Source organism: Oryctolagus cuniculus, chromosome 12 (assembly GCF_051225735.1).
Source record: "Oryctolagus cuniculus isolate XC-2025 breed Fujian yellow rabbit chromosome 12, ASM5122573v1, whole genome shotgun sequence".
NCBI lineage: Eukaryota > Metazoa > Chordata > Mammalia > Lagomorpha > Leporidae > Oryctolagus > Oryctolagus cuniculus.
Genome location: NC_142878.1, coordinates 37,983,276 through 38,002,611, shown reverse-complemented (window position 1 = coordinate 38,002,611; position 19,336 = coordinate 37,983,276). Strand labels below are relative to the sequence as shown.

The 19,336-nt window shown below is 41.5% G+C and overlaps 1 protein-coding gene and 1 pseudogene across 1 annotated transcript in view; one reads left to right on the top strand and one right to left on the bottom strand.

Moving 5' to 3' along the window:
- TTC6 (tetratricopeptide repeat domain 6) overlaps positions 1-19,336 on the top strand; it is a 225,872-nt gene that overhangs the window by 4,715 nt on the left and 201,821 nt on the right. The gene's annotated exons all lie outside the window — the stretch shown is intronic.
- LOC127484069 (U2 spliceosomal RNA) lies at positions 15,546-15,673 on the bottom strand (annotated as a pseudogene).

The following is a 19,336-nucleotide window of genomic DNA, read 5'->3' as shown; positions in this document are numbered from 1 at the left end:
CACAGTCTTGGCTGTGATCTAAGGAATGTGATCATAATGGGAAACAAAAACACGTATGAACAAGAGTCCCCACTGTTGTTTGACCTGATGTTTATGGGCAGAGTCTTACAAATGCTCTGAGTTAAGACCCACCCTTCTCTCCCTGGTTGCTGAGCAAGATTGGTGTGACTGCTCAAGCCGTTCCAAAATGGGTGTTTTCAACTTCTGTGAAACTACGAGACAGAGTCATCAGGGATGCCCACTGAAGAGCCTTACCAAAGAGGAGAAGGGTTTAAGTGCCCTGGGATGGACCCCATACATTATGACATAGTTAAGATACTTGGAAGTGAAGAGGAGCCAATATTAGGAACTGGATAAGAGGTCTTGAATAGTTGAGGAATGTAGTATGTCAACCTGTAAGAAGGAGTACATTTTAAAGGGCTCAAGTGGAATTGGGGAATAAATGAATGGAGAGTATCAAATGACTGGTGTACATTAGAACAGTGATTTCTGTTTTTCTACCAATAATACTCATTTCTCTTGTGGATGCCATTTCTCTGGTGCTTCTGTTACCTGAATTACTGTATATAGGAGAGTGGTGTGGATCATGGAGTGTTAGGATCAGGAGCCAGGAGCCCTAGCTGTGTGCTGCATGGCTTGGGCAGTATCAAATGTCTTAATCCCAATCCGGCCTTCCATTGCCTTGATTTTTTTTTTTTTTTTTACTACAGTTTGGATTTTATTTGTGCTTTTTAAAATTTTGCTTCTCCTCGACTCCCAACAATTCCCTGAAAACTGAGCTTGTATTATTTTGAGTAAAAATAGTTTCAGAAATTTTATTAGAGTGAGAAAGGAGCAGTGGGTGGGTATATGAGAGTGATAAATGTAAAAGTAGTATCTGAATTATGATTTTAAAATTCTTTTTTTTAAAGATTATTTATTTGAAAGAGTTACAGAGAGAGATACAAGTCTTCCATTTGCTGGTTCATTCCTTAAATGGCTGCAATGGCTGGAGCTGAGCCAGTCTGAAACCAGTAGCCAGGAACCTTTTCTGGTGTCCTACATGGGTACAGGGGCCTAAGGACTTGGGCCATCCTCTGCTGTTTTCCCAGGTGCATTAGCAGGGAGCTGGATAGGAAGTGGAACCGGTGCCTGTATGGGATGCCAGTGCTGCAGGTCGGGGCTTTAACCAGCTGTGCCACAGTGTCGGGCCAATTTTATAATTCTTAACATGGGAATATTATTATTTGTTTTTAAAATTTGAGGGCATAGGGGCTGGCACTGTGGCTCACTTGGTTAATCCTCCACCTGCGGTGCTGGCATCCCATATGGGCACCAGGTTCTAGTCCCGGTTGCTCCTCTTCCAGTCCAGCTCTCTGCTGTGGCCCAGGAGGACAGTGGAAGATGGCCCAAGTGCTTGGGCCCCTGCACCCACATGGGAGACCCGGAGGAAGCACCTGGCTCCTAGCTTCGGATCAGCGCATCACCAGCCGTAGTGGCCATTTGGGGAGTGAACCAAAGGAAGGAAGACCTTTCTCTCTCTCTCTCTCTCTCTCTCTCTCTCACTGTCTGTAACTCTACCTGTCAAATAAAAAAAAAAAAAGGAAAAAAAGAAAATTAAAAAAAAAATTTGAAGGCATATATAAATGCCAAGGGAAAGCAAACATGGCTCCTTACTATAGAAATCTTAAATTGGAACCACTCAGCAATCCCGGAGAGAAAGTCAAAGAATAAGCCAATGGCTGAACTGTATCCATTAGAGCTTGGACAAGGCCAGTATAGACCCAACATTCAGAGTTCATACACAGTTACATGGGTCTGGGGGTATACAAATACTTGAAGACTAAACTTAGCAGTCAGGACTGGTGCTGTGACACAGCGTGTTGAAACCCTGGCCTCCAGCGCTGGCATCCCATACAGCTCCAATTCAAGTCCCGGCTGCCCCACTTCTGATCTAGCTCCCTGCTAATGCACGTAGGAAGGCAGCAGAGGATGGCCCAAGTGCTTGGGCACCTGCCCCAACGTGGGAGACCCAGAAGAAGTTCCTGGCTCCTGGCTTCAGATTGGCTCAGCTCTAGTCATTGCAGCCATTTGGGGAGTGAAGCAGTGCATGGAAGACCTCTGTCTCTACCTCTCTCTGTAACTCTGTCTTTCAAAAAATAAATCTGTTAACTTAGCAGTCAAATGTAGGTTTGACATCTAAACCAGGGTTTCTCAATGTTGGCGTTTTTGAAATTTTGTACTAAATAATTCTTCATTGTGGGTAACTGTCTTATGAATTGTAGGATAATTGAAAGCATCCTTGGCCCCGCCCACTAGATACCAGTAGCACCTCCCAAGTGTTTGATGACAAAAAATGTCTCTTGAGGTAGGCATTTGGCTTAGCAGTTAACTTGCCTGTTACGATGGTCAAATCTCCTATTGGAGTACTCGCGTTTAATCACAACTCTGGCTCCTGAACCTGTTTCTTTCTAATTTGGATCCTGGGCTGCAGTGATGATGGCTTAATTAGTTGGATTCCTTTCAATCCTGGAAGACCTGGATTGAGATCTTGACTTTGTTCTGGCTTAGCCCAGTACTAGCTATTGTAGACATATGGGTGAGAGAGCTTTCCCTGTCTCTCTGCCTCTCAAAAACAAAAACAAAACAAAACAAAAACGCTCTGTGTGTTTTCAAGTGAGTTGCTGGGGAAAGGGCAAAATTGCCTCATTCCCCTCCACTCAGGAAAGAACTGCTGACTTAAAGTCTGCATACACCATGGCAGGGGAGACAGGAATACTGTAAAGTCCTATGCTTCTTTTACTGAGAGTTTAATCTTATCATTCATCCTCAACTGCATTCTAATTATATAAGGCTGGCATTCAGAGATCACTTAACAGATGCCAACTGAGGATAAAGGAACCAGGCCATCCTTGCTTCTTCGTGTATGGTGGTTTTTGGTCCTATAGCTCAAATGAAAATTGGCTTCACATGACCTAGGTAAGACAGAATTCATGTTCAGAGGTGTCTTACAAGCAGTAATGCATAGTCCACAGGCAAATGTTACATCATAGAACTTATGCCTACTTTTACTTCAGGGAAGATGAAATAAATAAACTTTTCCCCATTCTTGCTAAGTACAAGCACTGCACATTATATTTAAAATAAACATGACAAGACTCTAAAAGGTAAATATCAGAAGACAGATTGAGTAAGGACTTTAGGACACAAAGAATGATGCAGTGATGATTTTACTGGGTTTTCCTTTTGCCTAATAACTCTCAGACCTGTAGCTAAGGAGTCTGTCAGACCTGTAGCTAAGGATGCCAGAGGGTACATAAAGATCAATAACAACAAAAAAATCCCCTCTTTAGTCAAAGGAACAGAAAGGGGGCAGCCTGGAAAGAAAGAGAACTTACTTTCTTTCTTTTTTTGTAAAGATTTATTTATTTGAAAGTCAGAGGTACCCAGAGGAGAGGCAGAGAGAGAGAGAGAGAGAGAGAGAGAGAGAGGCTTTTCATCCGCTGGTTCACTTCCCAACTGACCACAATGGCCAGAGCTATGCCAGTCAGGAGCCAGGATCCAGGAGCTTCCTCTGGGTCTCCCATGCGGGTGTGGGTGCCCTTTGGCCATCTTCTACTGCTTTCCCAGGCCATAGCAGAGAGCTGGATCAGAAGTGGAGCAGCTGGGACTTGAACTGGCATCCATATGGGATGCTGGCACTGCAGGTGGAGGCTTTACCTGCTACGCCACAGCGCTGGCCCCAGAAAGAGAACTTTCAAACAATAACCATGCTACTGTAGCCAATCATGGGGAAACCAGTATCCTTACTCCCACTTCACCAGCCAAGCCCAAGTTGGGAGCATAGACTTTCATTCTCACCAGGCCCTAGCATGTTGTCCCAGCCTCTTCCCACAGGGGTAATGTCAGTGGAAAGTCCAGATTTTCAACACTGTCCAGCAGTAAAGAGGCTCCCTGCCCCCTGCTTCTGGGGATGGGGGAAGTAATGAGACACCCTTATTCCTTTCAACCAGGATGATGTCAACAGAAACCTAGTTGGGAGCTAGCACTGTACTCCCACCCAGCAGTAAAAAGGATATTCACACCTATTCCCAGTGAAGGCTGGACAGGGAACCTGAGCATCTATTAGTACCAACAAATAATGAGGCAGTGCCTACCTTCCTCCAAGTGTCCCTATTAGAGTATTGAGGAGAAAGTCATTTAAAACAGACCCAGACTCTCATAATACCTAGGCATCTTTCAATAGAAAATCTCTTGTCATGCAAAAAACTGGGAACTTCTCAACCTGAAAGGAAAAAAGGGGGACAATCAATAGATGTCAACATTGAAATGACAGATGTTAGACTTGCCTGACAAAGACTTTAAAGTAGTTCTCAAAAAATGTCCCAGTGAGCATTTATTAGCACACTGAAAACTAATATGCAGAAAGTCCTAACAGAGGAACAGAAAGTCTCGGTAAAGATTTCAACAATTTGCACCCACACAGAAACACAAAGTGTAAAATACTATTTGAGTACTAGTTATAGCATTAATTAAACACCTAAGAGTAATTGTGTATTTTTTAAAATTTTTTTTTTATTTTTATTTTTGACAGGCAGAGTGGACAGTGAGAGAGAGACAGAGAGAGAAAGGTCTTCCTTTGCCGTTGGTTCACCCTCCAATGGCCGCCGCTGCAGCCGGCGCACCGCACTGATCCGATGGCAGGAGCCAGGATCCAGTTGCTTTTCCTGGTCTCCCATGGGGTGCAGGGCCCAAGCACCTGGGCCATCCTCCACTGCACTCCCTGGCCATAGCAGAGAGCTGGCCTGGAAGAGGGGCAACCGGGATAGAATCCGGCGCCCCGACCGGGACTAGAACCCGGTGTGCCTTAATCACAGAGTTCAACCAATAGTTTTAAGTAGAACATAAAAAATACTAAAAGGATAAAGCATTAAGTTCTTTTTTTTCTTTTTCTTTTTTTTTTGTTTGTTATATAGTTTTTTTTATTTAATAAATGTGAATTTACAAAGTGCAACTTTTTTATTGTTGTGGCTTCCCCTCCCCCAACCTCCCTCCCTCCCATGGCCCTCCCCTCTCCCACTCCCTCTCCCATCCCGCCCTTCATCGAGTTTCATTTTCAATTACCTTCATATACTGAAGATCAACTTAGTATATACTAAGCAAGGATTTCAACAGGCTGCACTCACACAACCGTACAAGGTATAGGGTATTGTTTGACTAGTAGTGTTGTTTTTTAAGTTTCATAGTAGAACACCTTAAGGACAGAAATCCTATGTGGGGAGCATGTACCCAGTGACTCTCATTGTTGATTTAACAATTGGCACTCTTATTTATGACGTCAGCCATCACCCGAGACTCTTGCTATGAGCTGTCTAGGCTATGGAAGCCTCTTGAGTTCACCGACTCTGAACTTGTTTAGTCAAGGCCGTATCACAGTCGAGGTTCCTTCCTCCCTTCAGAGAAAGGCGCCTCTCTCCTTGATGGCCTGTTCCTTCTGCTGGGGTCTTGTTCACCAGGATCTTTCATTTAGATTGTTTTTTGCCACCATGTCATGGCTTTCCATGCCTGTGAGACTCTCATGGACATTTTGGCCAGATCCGAATGTCCCAAGGGTTGATTCTGAGGCAGGAGTACTGCCATTCTATGAGTCTGCTGTGTGTCCTGTTTCCCCCGCAGGATCATTCTCTCCCTTTTAATTCTATCCTTCATTAATTGCTTATACTGGTCTTATTTGTGAAATCTCGTCGACACATACCCTATCTTTTTGATCGGTTGTGTATTTATACTTATCACTTTACCAAGTGCGCTGGCATTGGTACCTGCCTCCTTGGTAAGATTGAGCTAAAATCCCCTGGCACGTTTCTAGTTCCACCATTGGAGGTAAGTCCGAGTGAGCATGTGCCAATCTGTATATCTCCTCCATCTCTTATTCACACTCCTATGTTTAACAGAGATCACTTTTCTGTTAATTTTAAACGCCCAGGAATGATTGTGCATTGATTACAGAGTTTAACCAGTGGTCTTATGTAGAACAAACAGCAACAACAACAGCAACAACAAAAATACTAAAGGAATAAAATAGTAAGTTGTTTCTTAACAGTCTAGACAAGTGCTGATCATGTCATTGTCTCTCATAGTGTCCATTTCACTTCAATGGGTATCATTTTAGATGCTCGTTTAGTTGCCATAGATCAGGGAGAACATATGATATTTGTCCCTTTTGGACTGGCTTATTTCACTCAGCATGATGTTTTCCAGCTTCCTCCATTTTGTTGTAAATGCCCAGATTTCATTTTTTTTTTTACTGCTGTATAGTGTTCCAGAGTACATATCCCATAGTTTCTTTATCCAGTCATCCCTTGATGGACATTTAGGTTGATTCCATGTCTTAGCTATTGTGAATTGAGCTGCAACAAATATTGACGTGCAAATGGCTCTTTTTTTCTCCCCTTTAATTCCATTTGGGTAAATTCCAAGGAGTGGGATGGCTGGGTCCTGTGGTAGTGCTATATTCAGGTTTCTGAGGACTCTCCAAACTGTCTTTCATAGTGGCTTTACCAGTTTGCATTCCCACCAACAGTGGATTAGTGTCCCTTTTTCCCCACATCCTCGCCAGCATCTGTTGTTGGTTGATTTCTGTATGTAAGCCAGTCTAACTGGAGTGAGGTGAAACCTCATTGTGGTTTTGATCTGCATTTCCCTGATGGCTAGGGATCCTGAGCATTTTTTCATGTGTCTGTTGGCCATTTGGATTTCCTCTTTTGAAAAATGTCTGTTAAGGTCCTTGGCCCATTTTTTTATTGGGTTGTTTGTTTTGATTCTGTGGTGTTTTTTGATCATTTTATAGATTCTAGTTGTTAATCCTTTATCTGTTGTGTAGTTTGCGAATAACGTCTCCCATTCTGTTGGTTGCCTCTTCACTTTTCTGACTGTTTCCTTTGTTGTAAAGAAACTCTTCAATTTGAGGTAATCCCATTTGTTTATTTTATCTTTGATTACCCATGCCTCTGGGGTCTTCTCCAGGAATTCTTCGCCTGTTCCAGTATCTTGAAGGGTTTCTCCTATGCTCTCAATTAGTTTCATGGTGTCGTGGCGCATCTCTAGTTCTTTGATCCATGTTGAGTGGATTTTTGTATAAGGTCTAAGGTAGGGGTCTTGCTTCATACTTCGACATGTGGGCATCCAGTTTTCCCAGCACCATTTGTTGAAGAGGCTTCCTTGTTCCAGGGGTTAGTTTTAGGTCCTTTGTTGAATATGAGTTGGTTATAGATGTTTGGATTGATCTCTGGTGTTTCTATTCTGTTCCATTGGTCTATCCATCTATTTTTGTACCAGTACCAGGCTGTTTTGATTATAACTGCCCTGTAGTATGTCTTGAAGTTTGGAATTGTGATGCCTCCGGCCTTGATTTTATTGTAAAGGATTGCTTTAGCTATTCTCGGTCTCCTGTTTTTTCTAGGTCTTTGAAGAATGACTTTGGTATTTTGATTGGTATTGCATTGAACTTGTAAATTGCTCTTGGGAGAATGGACATTTTGATAATATTGATTCTTCCAATCCATGAGCATGGCAGGTTTTTCCGTTTTTTTTTTTGTGTCGTCTTCTATTTCTTTCTTTAGTGTTTTGTAATTTTCACCATAGAGGTCTTTGACCTCCTTGGTTAAATTTATTCCAAGGTACTTTATTGTTTTTGTGGCTATTGTGAATGGAATTGATCTTAGAAGTTCTTCCTTGGCCCTGGCATTATCTGTGTATACAAAGGCTTTTGATTTCTGAGCGTTGACTTTGTATCCTGCTACTTTACCAAACTTTTCTATGAGTTCCAATAGTCTATTATAGGAGTTTATCGGGTCCCCTATGTATAGCATCATGTCATCTGCAAATAGGGATAGTTTAACTTCCTCCTTTCCCATTTGTATCCCTTTAATTTCTTTTTCTTGCCTGATGGCCCTAGCTAACACTTCTAGGACTATATTGAATAGCAATGGTGAGAGTGGGCATCCCTGTCTGGTGCCAGTTTTCAATGGAAATGCCTCCAACTTTTCCCCATTCAATATGATGCTGGCCATTGGTTTATCATAGACTGCCTTAATTGTGTTGAGGAATGTTCCTTCTAACCCCAATTTGCTTAGGGTTTTCATCATGAAAGGGTGTTGTATTTTGTCAAATGCTTTCTCTGCATCTATTGAAATAATCATATGATTTTTGTTTCTCAATTTATTAATGTGATGTATTACATTGATTGACTTTCGAATATTGAACCATCCCTGCATACCAGGGATAAATCTGCGTGGATGATCTTTCTGATGTGCAGTTGGATTCAGTTTGCCAGAATTTTGTTGAGTATTTTTGCATCTATGTTCGTCAGGGAGATAGGTCTGTAGTTTTCTTTCTCTGTTGTGTCTTTTCCGGGCTTAGGAATTAAGGTGATATTGGCTTCGTAGAAAGAATTTGGGAGGATTCCCTCCCTTCCAATTGTTTTGAATAACTTGAGAAGAATGGGGGTTAGTTGTTCTCTAAATGTCTGGTAAAATTTGACTCTTCTTTTTCGGTAGTGCGTTTATTACTGATTCAATTTCTTCCATGGTTATGGGTCTGTTTAGATTTTCTATATCTTCACGGCTCAGTTTAGGAAGGTTGTATGTGTCCAGGAATGTATCCATTTGTTCCAGATTCCCCAATTTGTTAGCATACATCTCTTTGTAGTGGTTTCTTATGATTCTTTTTATTTCTGTTGTGTCTGTTGCTACATTTCCATTACTACCTTTGATTTTACAGATTTGGGTCTTCTCTTTCCTTTTTTTGGTTAGTTGGGTCAATGGTGTGTCGATTTTGTTTATTTTTTCAAAGAACCGGCTCCTGGTTTTGTTGATCTTTTGTATTGTTTTTTTTTTGTTGTTGTTGTTGTTTGTTTGTTTCAATTCTGTTTATTTCTTCTCTGATCTTTAGTATTTCTTTCCTCCTTCTGGATTTGGGCTTGATTTGCTGCTGTTTTTCTAAATCCTTGAGGTGCATGGAGAGTTCATTTGTTTGGTTCCTTTCCAGCTTCTTGATGTAGGCACCAATTGCTATAAACTTTCCTCTTAGCGCTGCTTTTGCTGTGTCCCACAGGTTTTGATAGGTTGTGTTATCATTTTCATTTGTTTCTAGAAATCTTTTGATTTCTCTTTTAATTTCTTCGATGACCCACTGTTCATTTAGGATCATGTTGTCCATTCTTCGTATATTTACATATGGTGTGGAGATTCTTGGGTTGTTGATTTCGAGTTTCACTGCGCTATGGTCTGAGATGCTACATGGTATAGTTTCAATTTTTTTGAATTTGTTGAAGGCTCCCTTTATGGCCTAGCATATGGTCAATCCTAGAGAACGTTCCATGTACTGGGGAGAAATACGTGAACTCTTTGGCTGTGGGGTGGAAGGTTCTGAAGATATCTATTAGGTCTATTTGGTCTGTAGCGTCAGTTAACTCTGTTGTTTCCTTGTTGAATTTCTGACTGGTTGATCTGTCCATTGGTGAGAGTGGGATGTTGAAGTCCCCTGTTACTATTGTATTTGAATCTATATCTCTCTTTAAATCCTTTAGTAATTCTTTCAGGTAGCCAGGCGCCCTGTAATTAGGTGCGTATACATTTATAATAGTAATGTCTTCCTGCTGGATAGATCCTTTAATCATTATATAGTGCCCTTCTCTGTCTCTTTTAATAGTTTTTATGTTAAAGTCTATTTTGTCTGATATCAGGATGGCCACACCAGCTCTTTTTTGATTTCTGTTAGCTTGGAGTATCTTTTTCCATCCTTTCACTTTCAGTCTGCGTGCATCTTTGCTGATAAGGTATGTCTCCTGAAGGCAACATATAGATGGATTCTCTTTCTTGATCCAATCAGCTAGTCTATGTCTTTTGGTAGTAGAATTAAGACCATTCACAGTCAATGTGATTACTGTTAAGTACTGTCTTTTCCCATTCATGTTTCCTGAAACGAGCTGTTTATGTATTTTGAACTTTGTTTGTAGGTTACTCTACATTCGCTTTTTTTTGCAGTGAAGTTCTTGTTTTTGTATTTCTGTGTGCAGCACGTCTTTGAGCAAGTGTTGTAGGGTTGGACACGTGGATACAGATTCTTTCAGTTTCTGTTTGTCTTGGAAGATCTTTATTTCCCCTTCATTCATAAATGATAGCTTTGCAGGGTATAGTATTCTAGGTTGGCATTGTTTGTCTTTTAAAACTTGAAATATATCATGCCATTGTGTCCTTGCCTGCAGTGTTTGCGATGAGAAGTCTGGGGTGAGTCTGATTAACTTACCCCTGAATGTAATTTGTCGTTTTTCTCTGGCACATTTTAGGATTTGTTCTTTGTGTATCACTGAGCTGAGTGTTGCCACAATGTGTCGCAGTGAATTTCTCTTCTGGTCTACCCTGTTCAGAGTCCTGGATATCTGTTGAATTTGCCTGTTGGGCTGGCGCCGTGGCTCACTAGGCTAATCCTCCACCTTGCGGCGCCGGCACACCGGGTTCTAATCCCGGTCGGGGCACCAGATTCTTTCCCAGTTGCCCCTCTTCCAGGCCAGCTCTCTGCTGTGGCCAGGGAGTGCAGTGGAGGATGGCCCAAGTGCTTGCGCCCTACACCCCATGGGAGACCAGGAGAAGTACCTGGCTCCTGCCATCGGATCAGTGTGGTGCGCTGGTTGCAGCACACTGGCCATGGCGGCCATTGGAGGGTGAACCAACGGCAAAAGGAGGACCTTTCTCTCTGTCTGTCTCTCTCTCTCTCTGTCCACTCTGCCTGCCAAAAAAAAAAAAAAAAAAAAAAAAAAGAATTTGCGTGTTGTTATCCAGCTGCCTTTGTTTGAAGTTTTCTGATATTATTTCATTGAAAACACCTTCCAATCCATTCTCTCTTTCCACCCCCTCAGGGACTCCTATTATCCGAACATTACACTGTTTGATTGAATCTTGTAGGTCTCCGACCATATTTTTAAATTTCTTCTTCCTGCGTTTGAACTGACTGTATTATTTCTGGAAGTTTGTCTTCGAATTCTGATATTCGGTCTTCTATTTCATCTGTTCGATTTCCGAGGGATTCCACGGTGTTTTTTATATGGTCAATTGAGTTTTTCATTTCCAGTATTTCATTCTGGCTTCTCTTTAGGATCTCTAATCCTTGGGCTTATTTTTCATTCAGCTCTCGACACTGTTTCTCATTATTTCTAAGTATTCTGATTATTAATTTTCTGAATTCTTTTTCTGGCATAGTTTCAAATTCTTCTTCTTCAGCCTCTGTTATGGTTGGTTTAGCCTGCTCCATTGGCGAATTTATATGTTCTTCTATATTCTTATTGTGGGTTTTCGTTTTTTTTTTTTTTTTTTTTTTTTTTTTTTTTTTTTTTGGCATTCCGTCTGGGTGGTTTTTCAGGTTGATTTCCCTCTGCTGTGGGCTGCTGTGAGTCTGTACCAATATCCAGTGGAAGCAGGCTGCTCTGCCTTCTAGAGTTTGTTTGTTTATTTTTTACTTACTTATTTATTTATTTATTGTAACTTGAGTGGGCTGGTGTCAGGGCTTTGAGGTGCCAATCTCCGCCCCTTGAGGGGCCAGTTTCCTTGTTCCTATGTTCGCCCTTACGTGTCTGTGCCTCGGGTTCGTTGGTCAGCCACTCTCTTTCACTGCACCTCCTGCGTGAAGAGTGTCAAGTAGCTCCAGTCCACCTTTGGACTCCACCCCTGCTGCTTCCTCTTTTGGAGCAGAGGCCAGCCTCCTTTAAGCCCGAATGTAAACAAACAAGATGGCTGCACTCTGCCCACTGCAGCTCTGATTGTGGGTTGGGCGGTCCTAATGATCCTGGCGTTATTGATCCCTCAGTTTGTCCCCCTGGATTCTGCCCTTTTCCCACAGGCGCTATTCAATTTTTTTTTTCTGGTAACTTGATTAGACTGGTGTCAGGGCTTTGAGCTGCCCTCCCTCACTGCCCGCCCCTGTGCAAGGAGTGTCCTGTCACTCCACTCCACCTTTGGGCTCCGCCTTCGAAGGTTAGTGCTGAGGCAGAGGTAGTTCTCCTTTAAGCCTGAATGTAAACAAACAAGATGGCTGCTTCCCGCCTGCTGCAGCTCCAACTTGGGGGAGGGATCCTGGATTGTTCAGTCCCTCAATCAGACCCCCTGAATCGCTCACTGTTTCCGCAGGCGCCACTCACTCTGTTCCGTTTTCTATTTCCTCCCCAACTCAGTTGTGTGTGTCTCAGTGTCCGTCCCAGGGTGGATTGGGGGAGGGGCGGCGGCTGCTACAGCGGTGCTGGGCGAGTGCCCTGTCTCACCTCTGCTTCCAGTGCTGGTGCGTACACACTCCTGCTGGTGTCCTGCTCCTCAGGCATCTGTGTCCTCCTTGCAGGTCCACCCTGTCTCCCCCATTTTGGAAGAGCTTCCCTTTCCCCGAAACTACAAATTCTCACCCCTCTTTGAACCTTCCCTTCCCGGACCATCGGTGTGCTCCCTCCCTATTCTGCCATCCTGGAACTCCCACGCAACAGAATTTTTTTTTTTTTTTTTTTTTTTACAGACAGAGTGGACAGTGAGAGAGAGAGAGACAGAGAGAAAGGTGTTCCTTTTTGCCGTTGGTTCACCCTCCAGTGGCTGCCGCGGCCAGCGCGCTGTGGCCGGCGCACCACGCTGATCCGATGGCAGGAGCCAGGTGCTTATCCTGGTCTCCCATGGGGTGCAGGGCCCAAGGACTTGGGCCATCCTCCACTGCACTCCCTGGCCACAGCAGAGAGCTGGCCTGGAAGAGGGGCAACCGGGACAGAATCTGGTGCCCCTACTGGGACTAGAACCCGGTGTGCTGGCGCTGCAAGGTGGAGGATTAGCCTAGTGAGCCACGGCGCCGGCCCCGCAACAGATTTTAATCTGGAAAAAGTCCAATTTGTCAATTTTGCCTTAAAGAATCATTCTTTTAGGCCAGCGCCGTGGCTCACTAGGCTAATCCTCCACCTTGCGGCGCCGGCACACTGGGTTCTAGTCCCGGTCGGGGCACCGGATTCTGTCCCGGTTGCCCCTCTTCCAGGCCAGCTCTCTGCTGTGGCCAGGGAGTGCAGTGGAGGATGGCCCAAGTGCTTGGGCCCAGCACTCCATGGGAGACCAGGATAAGTACCTGGCTCCTGCCTTCGGATCAGCGCAGTGCACTGGCTGTGGCGGCCATTGGAGGGTGAACCAACAGCAAAGGAAGACTTTTTTCTCTGTCTCTCTCTCTCACTGTCCACTCTGCCTGTCCAAAAAAAAAAAAAAATCATTCTTTTAGGGATTCCAAGATGGCAGAATAAGAATCACACTTTTAGTATTGAACCTCTGCACTCTTTGCCTGATCTTAGATTCAGAACAATTTTTCCTATTTTTCATGACAGTGTTGTAGTTTCATACTTAAGTCCATGATCTAGTTGATTTAGTTTTCATATTAGGGAAGACTTTGGTGGAAGTTCATTTTTTTTGCCTGTGTAGATCCACTTGCTGGTGCAGCACTATTTGTTGACAAAATTATCATTCCTCCATTGAATTCCTTTTGAACCTTTATCAAACCAGTTAAGCATATTTGTGTGGATCTATTTCTTTTTTAAAAAAATGATTTATTATTTGAAAGGCAGAGTTACAGAGAGGCAGAGAGAGAAATGGGGGTGGGGAGGGAGAGATCCTCCATGTGCTGGTTCACTCCTCAAATGTCTGCAACAACCAGGGCTGGGTCAGGCCAAAGTCAGAAGCCAGGAGCTTCATTTGGGTCTCCCACGTGGGTGCAAGGACCCAAACTCTTGGACCACCTTCTGCTGTTTTCCCAGGCACATTAGCAGGGAGCTGGATCAGAATTGGAGCAACTGGGACTAGAATTGGCGCTCATATGGGACGCTGGCACTATATGTAGACAGTGGTTTAACTTGCTGTACCACAGTACCACAGCACTGCCCTGGTTTTTTATTTTTCAGATTTCATCTTTTCCTATATTAAGAGCAAATTTTTTGCACACTAGAGGTATAAAATCAGAGAACCTACTAGAGTCTGGGCAGAGAAAAGCAATCTGTATTGTTTTGATACTAGTACAATTGAGAGGGACTTGTTTGAGCAAAGCTTTTCTATTCAAAATGACAGATGAATTTGTTTCACTTTGTGTGTGCTTTATTCTCTAAGATGTTATCATCAAGAAGCTTTCTAATTATTCCCAAATCAGGTCACAGTCTTTTTCTGTGAAGCTTTAAAATCTCTCAGATTTGGATGCTTTTGGTTAATACATAATACTTATATGTTAAATTTTCAATTTTTTTAAATGGACAATATTTAGTTTTTGAAGGAAAATTCCTGTTTGGTCAGCTGGTTTGATTGTTCCAGTGATTTTGAACCAAGCTAAAAGTTGTTGTTTCAAAATGAACTTGTTCTTTGTTGGACACAAATGCAGTTTAATTTCCATGAGAATTTGCTTGAAAGGTTGGAATACTTGAACAATGAAAGGTGATTTAGTGCAGAATTCAGATTTTTTTTTCCCCCTTGCTTTTTAGTATAGATGCTACCTAGCAATGACTTTTCTCCTTTTTCTTGTATTATTAAATTCCTTCATTTAAAGGCCAGGTGCATTTGAATCTCCAGAGTGATCCATTTCATACATACCAGGGTTTAAGCAGGCTGGACCTATGAGATAAAATGAAGATTTAAAAAAGTTATTAAAAATATTTGCATCTTTTGGCTATTTCAGATACAGTTATCTGGATATTTAGGATAAAAACACACTCCATCTCCTGGATTGTTATTTTAATACATAATTTATTTCCAGTCTTGTTTTTATAACAGACCTTCTGAATGCTTTTGAATGTTAAGGACTGGTCCAAGGCCTTAGAATCTCCTTGAGTGGTAGGTGAGATTGGACATTAGTTAGGGAGTTGCATTTATGAGTGTTAACTGCTTTTAAGTGTATGTTTGTGATACCTGCAACCCATGATTTTCATTTATTTTGTTTATAATTAGGGAATGAAAAAAACTAGAGGACAGATCTTAAACAACTTAAAACAATTTTTTGGTATGTAAAGTTGCTATCAGAGCTTATAATAATATGGCTACCTTGACAGCAATTTGTACCAAATAAATATCTCAGTTGGTTACTCATTAACTTACTGTACATGGGAAACTGTTTATTTTTTATTACTGAAAAGTGCAGTATTTGGTTGCAATTGAAATCAGCTGTTCTGTAGCTGTAAACAGCCTGAAGCTAGGCAGCTGTATTCTTTTCAGTGTTTGTTTTATAGCAGAATAGGTAAACATGTGGGTTTTAAGGATGGATAGATAAATAGTTTTGACAGTAAAATGAAAATCTTGTGAAGTAGCCAACCACAATCATATTTAAGCATCTCTTATCCCAAATGAAAACAGTCTAATAGACTACACAGCATATTTTATCATTATGTCAGATAAATGCTTAATTTTAGGCAGAATATTCTTTTGTAAGTATGTGGTTTTCTTAGTCCATTGCTAAATGTGCTGAATCTTGTAGGAAAGAGGAAAAGCTTCACTATATTTTCTGTATGTATTATTTTTATGAGTTTTGGGGGGTATGGTAGGAAAAAGGTTAAATTTTTAATCTATTTCATTAAATTAGAAATATATATTTTCATTTATTAAACTGATAAGAATAGATACTACACTTGATCTTAGCCAAAAGGCTGAGAAACAATTATATTTTCATTTATTAACTTTTTCAGTCATATTTTACTTTGTGTTGTTATTTGGAAAAGAATTTTTAGAGTCCTGGTGATAAATTTCACCGAAGTGTTTTTTTAATCTTCACTTTTCACTAAAATAATGTCTAGAGCTTGAAGGTAATGATTTTAATTTTAGTTATAGATAACTAAACTGAGAATCCGTGAGAAAAAGTGGCTTTTACGAGGCCATACAGATAAGTGGCATATGGGACTAGGACTGTTTAGTTTTTCTGACAGCCAGTCCGATATAGTTTTATTCATTCTGTTTCATCCTGATAGCACTTTCTTTTCTCCCTTTTCCTCCATCTTTCCTTCCTATTTTTTCTCACTCCCTAATACCCAGAGCCCAGGTATCCAGAATTATTTCTCACCTTGACTTCTTCTCTTTTAGATGTCTGCTTTAGTGGGAGGACCCTTGTACTCTCGTCTGGTGATATGGGCCTATAGCCTCTTGCTATGAGCTTCCGAGCCCAGCACGTGTGGAACTCAGCAAGAACCAAGGATTTGCTCACAGATCCCTTTAGTATTTATAGAGATGATGAGTATGGCATAGGACTCAGGCTGGGTACCTTTTGTTATCAAAGTGAAAGGATACAGGTGGGAGGAATTACAGGCAGTGGTGACGTTAGTAATTGGTTTTATGATCACTAACTAGTAATATGCCATCAAAAACCACTGATTCTACTAACTTAGGTTGTTGTTAATATGACTAGAAGATAAAATATCCTCTGCCTGTCATTTTTCATGTCAAAGCAGAATAACAGACTGACCCATTTTCACTTACTCTTTTGTTACTCTCTGATACTTTCTTTTTTCACATTAATGTGATATTAATACAAAGAAAAGATTCAGTATAGTTCATAGACACAATTCTAAGACTACAATGATATTCCTTTCCACTCCCTTTCTCTTTTTTATTTTTTTTAAAGATTTATTTATTTATTTGAAAGAGTTACACAGAGGCAGAGAGAGAGAGAGAGATCTTCCATCCACTGGTTTACTCTCCAATTGGCCACAATGGCCAGAGCTGAACCAATCAGAAGCCAGATGCCAGGAGCTCCCTCCAGGTCCTGCACACAGGTGCAGGGGCCCAAGGACTTGGGCCATCTTCTACTGCTTTCTCAGGTCATAGCAGGGAGCTGGATCTGAAGTGGAGCAGACAGGACTCTAACCGGCGCCTATATGGGATGCTGGCACTGCAGGTGGTAGCTTTTACTTGCTATGTCACAGCACCAGCCCCTCTTTTTTAGTTTTTGAGATAACATATTTCTGCTTTATTTATTCATTTGAAATCTTTGAACTATTTTCAATGTGAATACCAGGTACTTCCACATTTGACTCAATGGGTAGAGATTTCAAGCCATTTTCTTTTTTTGTTTTGAAAGAAAAGCTATTTTGGCATACTTCCAATCTTATTATCTGTGGTAAGTTGAGGGCCTTGCTGAGAATCTTCAACTTGAGAGATTGTGGTTTATCAAATGACCCTACTAAGAATTCTCAAAAGCCAGAATGAAGAGCCAGTGCCTTGGATATTATTTACATAGGGCTATGGGCTTGATCACGATCACATGGTTGATTGTTAATCAGCCCACTGGTCATTACTTTTGTAGTCTTGGCAGTCAGTGAAAGCCTTCACCCCCTAGTCCTTCCCTAACCTTTCAAAAGGTAGTCTATTCTTTCTTTAGTCTTCATGGATAATACAATAAATAAAATTCCTTACTTTGGTTGGCTTACTCAAGTTTATTAGGCACATAGGAAGACGTTATATTAAAACCAGATCCCATCATTTCAGCCAGCTTTCTCCTCAAAACATATCTAGTCTCAAGTTCTTCATCTCTTAATCATTGGAAATATGGTTTTGAAGAAATGAAAGATTGAGACAGCTGGGACACTTTTCATTGTTCTGATTTCATTATGCTGTCGAGACCTGTCTAGTTGTACAGTCTTTGACAATCAATTATTACTCTGGAGAGTGATTATTAAACAGTTTGCTGAATTATAGCTTTTTATGCATGACTGTTCTGTTGCTCTTTAGGGTTAAGTGAAAAGGCTTGTTAAATATCCACTTACAATGGAATCTAAGAGGAATGCATAATTCATATAGGCTGCCACTAGTACAAAGCCAAATCAGTTTAACCAAATATCAAGTTACAAGGAAATAGGGAGTAAATGACAGTCCTCATATAAGTAGTTTTGGATAGTTAATGGGTTCAGATAGTCAGAAAACCAAAATAACACTGGCTTAGACATGATGGAAGTTTATTTCTCTTTTATCAGAAAAGGTCATATGAAAAGATACTTTAACACTGATATGGTATTCCTTTGGGTCAGGGACCCAGGCTACTTTGTCTTACCATCTGATAGCTCTGCTGACTCTGGTCTTCATTCCCAAAGTCCAGTATGACTGTACCAACCATCACATTTGCACTCCAGCCAGCAAGAAGGCATTAATAAGAAAGCCTTATCCTTATCCTTGAGGTTGCCCACTACTTAAACTTGTACTTAATTAGCTAGAACTTAGCTACATGACCACATTTAACTGCAACAGAGGATGAAAAACAAAATCAGTATTTGGGACAACGATATACCAAGGTTCATATTCTTTTTTTAAAATATTTATTTATTTGAAAGGCAAAATTGGAGAAAGAGAGAGAGGGAGGGAGGGAGAGAGGGAGAAGGAGAGGGAGAGAAGGAGAAAGAGAAAGAGAAAAATAAAGAGAAAGAGAAAGAGAAAGAGAAATATCTTCCATCTTCTGGTTCACTCCCTATATGGCTGTAGTGTTTAGAGCTGGGCCAATCCAAAGCCAGGAGCCAGGATGTTCTTCTGGATCTCCCACGTGGGTTCAGGAGCCCGAACACTTAGGCCATCTTCCACTGCATTCCTAGGTGCATTAGCAGGGAGATGGATCAGAAGTGGAGCAGCTGGGACTAGAACCGGTGCCCAGCTAGATTGCTGCAGGCAGAGTCTTAACACACTGTGCTGTGGCGCTGGCCCCCAGGGTTCATAATTCTTTTTCTTCTTCTTCTTCCTCATCTTCCTCCTCCTCCTTTTTTTTAAAGATAATTTTCTCCTTAAAATTATTTTATTCATTGAAAAACATGTTTTATCTGCTGGTTCCCTTCTCAGATGCCCAGAACAGCTAGGCTGGGCCTCCAGGCTGCCACAAAGAGTGCACTATCAGCAGGAAGCTGGAAAGAGGAACAGAGCCAGGACTCAAACTCAGGCACTTTGGTATCAGGTGCAGGCATCCCAAGTGATGTCTTAACCACTGCACCAAAGCCCGCCCAACCCAAGGCTCACATTCTATCATGGAAGAAGGTAGAAGAGACACTGGAGCAGTCTCTGTCATAGTCCCTATGTATAACACACTTTTAGAGACCCTCAAGATCAAAGAGTCAGTCACTCGTCTAACAAAAGTTTATTGCACACCTGTAATGTCTAATACTAGGTTCTAAGATTGGAAAGATTTTGTATGTGACACAATTTTTAGCTTTAAGGGAATTAGCAGACAATGGAAAATAGTGGCAAAAGCCCTGACTGAGAATTAGATGTCCTAAGTTGGAATCCTTGGTTTGCAAATTATTTATGTGAATTTATTTCAATTTATTTATATCATTGGTGCCTTGGTCTTCTTA